Consider the following 8998-nt stretch of genomic DNA (forward strand, 5'->3'; position numbering starts at 1 on the left):
TTGGTAAGGCGTAAGGTCATTTTTAGCCTTTATATTGGCGGGTAATTTTTTGTTGTTCTTCAGTATAGTTAAGGCGGCCTTTTTGTGTGAGAAGACAACTTTAAGCGGGCGAGGAGATGAGCCTTGCTGGGCCTTACCGAGCCGCATGACAGCGACGGGTGGTTCAGATTCCGAAATTTTGGACAATGCCTGCTGGACCTGAGTTTTAGCATATTGATTTCGTACCTCTTTATCTCGAGACTCATCTCCCGTTTCAAGTTGACATTCAGTTACACCAAATATGATGATGTTTGCACTGCGCTTTTTCCTCTCCGCTAATTCGGTGAGAATGCTTTCCATGTTTGTAGATTGGCTTTGCTTAGATTGAAGTTTCTCAACTTCAATTTTTGGTTGAGAAACCATATTTCTCAGCGCCGGTAGTTGCCTAACACCTAATTCACAGTCGGGGCATAAATATTTTAACGTTAAAATATTTTTTTATTTTAACTCGAGACTGCAGCACTACCACTCTCCACTCCGTTGCTAGCAACCCACTACATTTCACACAAATTTGCCTATCGCAACCATGACACTTAATTTTTGGATTTTTATCATCAACTTTAGATATGTCTTTATTACACTTCATGCAGTTGGCCATTTTATTATATAAATACGTATTCCTGATGTACAAAGAAGTAAAATTCTTGTAGGGTTAGGTAAGGTGATGGTTGACACAAATAATTAAATCAATCGTTGCGAGATAACACGTGCACTGTTGTTTTGATGCAAAATATACACAAACGCAATATTTTTAGTTCGAAACTAGCAAATTATCTAATATTTATCAATATTTTTCGTAACACGTCGCGAGAATACAAGTGCACTTTTTCAGCGGGGGTAGATAAAAATTCAATTCCGAATTCTACATAAAATAGAGACAGATTTTTTTATTCAATTTCTTGAACTTTGAAAACCATGGATTTCTTGGAATGATGGGTTGGAATGAGGCATAAAACCTTCCTTTTATTTTGTTGGTCTTATCCCAATCGTTCTGCCAAGATTGGTATGCTTGTCTCTGGGGAAGATTGAGGATGTCGTAAGTTTGATACCTGGAGTATTTATTGTCCACCTGATGGGAAGTAGCCTGCTTCGCAAGAGAATCCGCTACCTCATTACCTCTAATACCTAAGTGTCCTGGGATCCAAACTAAAGTAATGTTTAGGCCTTTACTTGAACTTTTGAATGGAGAGTTCTAATATTTAAGATGATATCACTGTTTAATTTAATTAATTAATTGCGTTCAACTTTTAGGGCCATATAGAAGCAGAGAACTCGGGTAGGTAATGTCTGTCCGTCAAAAGTAAGAATCACAGATTGTGTTGGTTGCCATTCTGGAATGCCATTATTAGTTACCTTTCTGTTGATCCTACGCACTTTTATAATTTTACCACATCCTTGTGGGACTTCCAGATTCACTGCAATGTCTTCTATGGACCACACGCTTACACACGCTTCAGCCTGAAATATCCCACTACTGGGCATAGGCCTCTTTCCCCATGAAGGAGAAAGATCGTAGCTTAATCCACCACGCTGCTCCAATACGGGTTGGCGGATATATTTCCTACTATGAGTAACGATCGCTATCAGGTGTACATGATAACAACCGGGACCAACGGCTTAACGTGCTCTCCGAGGCACGATGGGGAGACCCACAAGGACTGCACAAACACTTAGATCACGGCAAACACCTGAATGGCCAATACAAATGTTTGTCATGTGCGGGAATCTAACCTGCAACCGCCAGCACAACAGGTAGATACAATCCATGGCTGTAACCGTTGCGCCAACGCGGCGTTTATGGATGTCTATGGACCAGTCTACGAGTATTTCTCTTATGACACCCATTCGAGTGATGTTGTAGGTGGGGATGGAAGTACTGTATCCGTTTTGTATTGCTAAGGGATGGGTCATAAACGACTTGGCATCTTGATATGGAAAGATACAGAAACTCTGTTACGGCCCACTCGTTTTAAGCCATCATTTGCTATACCTGGAAAGCGGTGGGTTTTAAGTAATTGACCAAATTTTATAGGGTTTAAAGTAGTGTTAGCTGCTGGGTCACTTTGATTGTGAGACACATGTTCTAAATAAGGAGGCTTGTCCATGTTGGAATAGTGGATTCTGTAATCACTTTGCTTAGCCTGCTTATTTGATATCTATTGTATCTTTGACAGACTCAAGGGAGCGTTTTTTGCCTACTACGTTTTAACTGCTGTAAAAGATGATAGTGGAGCGGATAGGATTGGGGTAAAAGAAAAATCAGAGGCATTTTTGTCCGGCGGAGCCGGTTGGTCAGGAGGATCGTTATCCTCCATGATTTAAAAAGAAAAAAAAACATACGAAACAAAAAATAAACACTCACCAATATACCGCGACAACACAAAATATATACGTAAATCTAAACAACCAAAAATCCAAACTGTAAACACAAGAAAATGGCAAGAAAGAAACGATGTTTGCTAGAACAAACAAACCCGTTTGACACTTGAAAGCAGAATCCAAGTAGGTATATTGTTATTGTAGAACAGAAATAAATGCCAAAATCATTGATTTTTATAGATCAATGGCCAAAATGTTTTTGTGCTGCTACTGTCATCAGATAAAGATATTAAGAAAAAACGAATATTATAAGATAATTATACACGTAAGAAGAAATATTGTACTTAATAGTTAATAGTACTTAATAGTTTCGATGTTGATTTATATTCATCTTGTTGAGGATGATGGTATTAATTTATCATCAAGTAAATTAACACTACAAGTTTACAGATGTTTTGTTATTTGGACTTGAGTTTTCAACATAGGGATATAATGTAATCTTATATTCACTATGAACTGGCTGTAGTGCTAAAATGTAAATTAATATAATTTCTAATCAAACCGAAGGCACCATGCTTCATCATTTACGTAGCGCTTGTACAAAAAGAGCGATTAAGACAAAGATTAAGAACGATTACGAAACGATTGTAAAAAAATTATTTCTATTTTATTCAAAAGAGTCTGGCAGTTTGTGGGTGGCTTTATTAGTGTTGCCTTATTTAGCTAGTTTAAGTGTATTATCTATAGCCTTATTGTACACCTAACCCCACCCCAGCCTGCAAAATAATATTTGTAATTTAAAAAAATAGTAATCGATAGACTTTCAATAGCTCAATTCAACTACGTTGTCCTTTTAAATTGTTCACCTTAAACTATTTAATTAAAAATCAATAAAAATCGTTGAAAAAAATTCATTTATTAATATTTTCAACCTGCTATATCTTTTGATGTATAGAATATTTTAAATTACTCAAAGTGTTAAACAATTGCTCAAGTATTGTTTGGAACAGATCCACTTTCCTTAATTTTTAAATAAAAACAATATGAATACTTTGAACTAATAAAATAAATGATATTTATAAAAAAAAATCTTTATATATTTATAAAAAAAAGCCATAGATAATACACTTAAACTAGCTAGTGACAGCGACAGCTGCAAAGACACGGAGTACATTGACTACATTGTAATAGTAGGGAATGCAAAGAGTATAATAATATTGTGTTTAGGACCTACCCCACCCCAGCCTGCAAAATAATGATATTTGTAATAAAAAAAATACTAATTGATAGATTTTGAATAGCTCAATTCAACTACGTTGTCCTTTTAAATTGCTCACCTCAAATTATTTAATTAAAAATCAAAATTAAAAAAAAAAAACAAATATTTTCAAACTCCTATATCTTTCGCTGTATACATTATTTTAAATTGCTCAACGTGTTAAAACCCTGCTCAAGTTGCATTTATAATATGCTCAAGTACAGATTTGAACAGCTCAACTTTCATTAATTTTTAAATAAATATATAAAGTTGGAACAAATTTAACGTTTATATCGATCATAGAGCAACACGTTGGGGAGTAGCCATTGCGTCTGCTACCGATACAAAATTTTCTGTCATTTTTTGCGGGGGGAAATTACACACATGCACACTTTATCTAATTCCCACACAAAAATAATCGTCTGTCACTACGAAACTCACACATACTAAATTAAAATCACACTTACATTTTTCACACACACATAAATACATTCTGTGTCATTACAGTATAATGACACGCCGCAACTACACTGAGAAATTTCTTACAGCCATGGTTGTAACAACTGTCGATATCCATTATCGATAAATTCAAGTACTCGGTTAGGAAAATAAGGTTTTTAAAGTGATACAAAGGTAAGATGTTATTATAAAAATAGACTTAATTTATTATATACTACAAATCAAACATCTTCATGTAAAATAAACGATTATAAAGAGTAAAGATTTGATTGTTTGTTTGTTAGCATTGAATAGGCTCCGAAACTACTGGACCGATTCAAAAAAATATTTCACCGTTGAGAAGCTACATAATCCTTGAGCGACATAGGTTATACTATATTTTCAAAAATATTAGGGATCCTTACTAAAACTCCAATAATGTAACTCAAGGGATAAAAAAAATAACCTAAAAAATTCCTTACATTGCGTACGCTGCAACAACTAATGATAATAGAAATATATAATGTAGTAAGACTTTGTACAACACATCATTATCTACAATAATTGTATTTGCTCGCAAACGAAAACAAAACTGACTTCAATTACATCGACAAGTAATACAATATACGTAATATATACGCGTTATCAAAGGTTACTCAAAAAGTTGTTATCAGATCTCGATGAAATTTAAACGCGACCACATGATAAACATCAGCTTTCTGCTAAATTAAAAATCATCAAAATAGGTTCATCCAGTCAAAAGTTCTGAAGTAACATACATAAAAAAATACAGTCGAATTGAGAACCTCCTTCCTTTTTGGAAGCCGGTTAAAAAGTGTCGCAACAGCACATGTCTAACTATTATAATTATGTCACAATACGTTTGGTGCAACGTTGTTGTGCCAAACAATGCCAGTCTACAATAAACGATTTAAAGTTAACATACATTTTGAGGAGTTGATGATGTGCACAGTGATGTCAACGAATCGGGAATAGGGAGCGTAACACTAATGGCATCATAAGATGATAGCTTGTCATCAGCTAGATTGAATGATTTGTTGATGACTCTGAAAGGATGGACATTGTTCATTTTCAGAGTTGATAAATCTAAGCTTCATTTCACTACTATGACTAAGGTGTACCATATCTATCAAAAAAAACTTACGGGACAAAAACAGTGTGGCGTTAGTGTTGGTTTGGTGCCCTCGACTAATCTTTCTATTGTTCGTCAACACTTAAAAGTTAGTGGTATTGATATGATCTGAACAAATTACACTATTTTTTGTGGGTGTCCAGGTCAATCTGTTATTACCATTTTTTTCCATGTATCCCTTAAATTAGGATTTTTAGAAAACCTGCCAAATTTTTATATAAGACATTATGGTGGAAGTTCACATTAATTAATTCTAGTAAAATGTATTAATACTCATAATACGTGTATTATATTTAATTTAATGCAATTTTATTATATAACTATGTTTATTAAAAAAAGCTAGCAATATAATATTTTAAATAAATCAAAATCTCAGAAATGTCTGTCTCCTCTTTTGCCTTTGCCATTTTTGTCGATAACCATCTACAAACAAACCGGTAACAACACTATCGCTCGGCGACAGCGACTTCTCGGAAATAGACTCCGATCAGTCGCTCGACTGATCCGCATATTGTATGCGGGCGAGCGGCCTGTGTTGGTAAACAAATCGAGTCAACACGAACGATAACATTTGTAATTTTTAAGTTTAAAAAAGGTTTAAAAGAAGTATACAAGTAATAATGTGATTAAAAAATACTTACGTATGAAAGGTAACGCCATGTTTTAGTAAATTTGACGTGGCAGATCTTTTTTTGCAGTAAAAAACAGAACAATTTGGCATTTTTTGAAGGACGTTGATTCAATCGCACAACTAGATTTAGTCTAGTGATCAGTGCGGCGGCAACTAGTTTTATTGTTTGCATATGGCCATTTGGCCTTATACCTTGACAGAGGGGAACGCCTGTACATGGCTACTCCCCTACGTGTTGCTCTTTGATATCGATAAAGTGAGCGCTGCAGATGCGCATAGACAATGATGGGAAGCCAAAAAAATGCGGATATTCGTAATAAAAAGATGCTAATCGTTCGATTTTCAATAGCTCGATTCAACTACGTTGGCCTTTTAAATTGCTCACCTCAAATTATTTAATTATAAATCAAAAAAGTCGTTGAAAAAATTTTTTTTATCAATATTTTCAAACTCCTATATCTTTTGATGTATACAATATTTTAAATTGCTCAACGTGTTAAGGAACTGCTCAAGTTGCATTTATAATTGCTCAAGTACAGTTTTGAACAGCTCCACTTTCCTTAATCTTATTATCTATTATCTATATATATAAGAATCAATTGCTGTTCTTAAGTCTCGCTAAAACTCGAGAACGGCTGAACGGATTTATCTTATCTTGCTCTTGAAATGTTCGTAGAGATCTAGGGAAGGTTTAAAAGGTGAGAAAAATTCGAATAATTTCCGGGAATACGGTGATTTCCCTACGCCCGGATCTTCGTCGACGGATAGGACGTCTGCGTCCCGATCAGTTGTTGCAAACGAAAAAGTAGAAGAACTTATGGATGAACCTTAATTTTAAAAAAAATAGATATAAGAATATTTTTCAACGACTTTTTTGGTTTGTAATTAAATAATTTGAGGCGAGCAATTTAAAAGGACAACGTAGTTGGATTGAGCTATTGAAAATCTATCGATTAGTATCTTTTTTATTAAGAATATCCGCAATTTTTTGGCTTCGCATCATTGTCTATGCGCACGCGCATCGTACACCTGTCTTATGATATAAACTTTAAATTTGTTCAAACTATTTATATTTATTTAAAAATTAAGGAAAGTGGAGCTGTTCAAAACTGTATTTGAGCAATTATAAATGCAATTTGAGCAGTTTTTTAACACTTTGAGCAATTTAAAATATTGTTATACATCAAAAGATATAGGAGTTTGAAAATATTGATAAAAGAATTTTTTTCAACGACTTTTTTGATTTTTAATTAAATAATTTGAAGTGAGCAATTTAAAAGGCCAACGTAGTTGAATTGAGCTATTGAAAATCGAACGATTAGCATCTTTTTATTACGAATATCCGCAATTTTTTTGGCTTCCCATCATTGTCTATGCGCATCTGCAGCGCTCACTTTATCGAGTTTATCGATATTAACGTTAAATTTGTTCCAACTTTATATATTTATTTAAAAATTAAGGAAAGTGGAGCTGTTCAAATCTGTACTTGAGCATATTATAAATGCAACTTGAGCAGGGTTTTAACACGTTGAGCAATTTAAAATAATGTATACATCAAAAGATATAGGGAGTTTGAAAATATTGATAAGTGAATTTTTTTCAACGACTTTTTTGATTTTTAATTAAATAATTTGAGGTGAGCAATTTAAAAGGACAACGTAGTCGAATTGAGCTATTGAAAATTGAACGATTAGTTTTTTTTTTTATAAATATCATTATTTTATTTGTTCAAACTATTTATCTTATACTATTAAACGAGCAATTCTTGTATATATATATATATATATATATAATCTGAATCTCGGAAACGGCTCCAACGATTTTCATAAAATTTAGTATATAGGGGGTTTCGAGGGAGATAACTCTATCTAGCTAGGATTCATTTTCAGAAAATGTCGTTTTATCCCTGTTTTTAGGGAGTGAAAAAAATATCGTTAGAATACGAAGGTAAATTTCGCATTTGTCAACTTAGTTGCAATAGCTCGGTGGAAAATCGGCCGGTCGGGATCAACCGAGAAGAACATGGTTCAAATCCACATGTCCCTGATCAATTATTTTTTCTTTTTCTAATTGCACTCGCTATTTTTTATTTAAAAGCTGTTCTTATTTTTTATTATTATGTCGGTAAAATCGAAAAATATTATTCATATTTTATCATTATTATTTTTTCATTATTTTTTATTTTTGATTTTTTATATTTATTTATATTTTTTATTATTGTCAGTAAAAAAAATATTATTCATATTTTATAAATATGTAATTCGTATTTAAATATAATTTTCAAAAAAAACACGATTTGTTGGAGCGCCTATCAGTTTTTAGAAGCAATTACTCTCAATCTTGTAATTGTGTATTTTGTATCAATTTTTAATTTATCCTTATTTTTTATTTTTATTTTGCGTTAATTCATTATTAATAATTGCTGCTTGCAGGCAAACGAAAAAAAATCGACTTCAATTACATCGACAAGTAATACAATGTAGGTACATGAAAAAATAGTCAAGAAATACTACATCGACAAGTAATACAATGTAAGTACATGAAAAAATAGTCAAGAAATACACATTGACAAAGATTACTCCATAAGTTGTAATCAGATCTCGATGAAATATGACCACATGATAAACATCGGCTTTACCGGCTACACCCAGTAGTATGTTAAGTATTATGTAGTTAATGTAAAGTTATGCGGATTTTCGAGAGTTTCCCTCGATTTCCCTAGGATCCCATCATCAGATCCTGGTTTCCTTATCATGCTACCACACCAGGATATCTCCTTTCCACCAAAAAAAGAATTATCAAAATCTTTTCATAAACGACGAAGTTATCCCCGAACATACATTAAAATATATATATATACTAGCGACCCGCTCCGGCTTCGCACGGATGTAAAATATAATTATAGCCTATGTCATTCACTGAAAAATGATTAAAATCGATCCAGTATTTTTGATTTATTCATTACTGTCCGTAGCCTGCACGCATTAACTTTAGAGTAAAAGCCGGCCGGAACCGCCGCAAACGGTACGTATCGCAATTTTTAAATCTATATAATATCTTCAAAAATATTCATTTAAATGATATGCTGTAAAGGGCCATATAGATCAATATTAAATCAACAATGCATTTAAGGTATTTAATTAGATAAGGATTAACGCTG

Source organism: Melitaea cinxia, chromosome 2, assembly GCF_905220565.1.
Source record: "Melitaea cinxia chromosome 2, ilMelCinx1.1, whole genome shotgun sequence".
In the NCBI taxonomy this organism is placed as follows: domain Eukaryota; kingdom Metazoa; phylum Arthropoda; class Insecta; order Lepidoptera; family Nymphalidae; genus Melitaea; species Melitaea cinxia.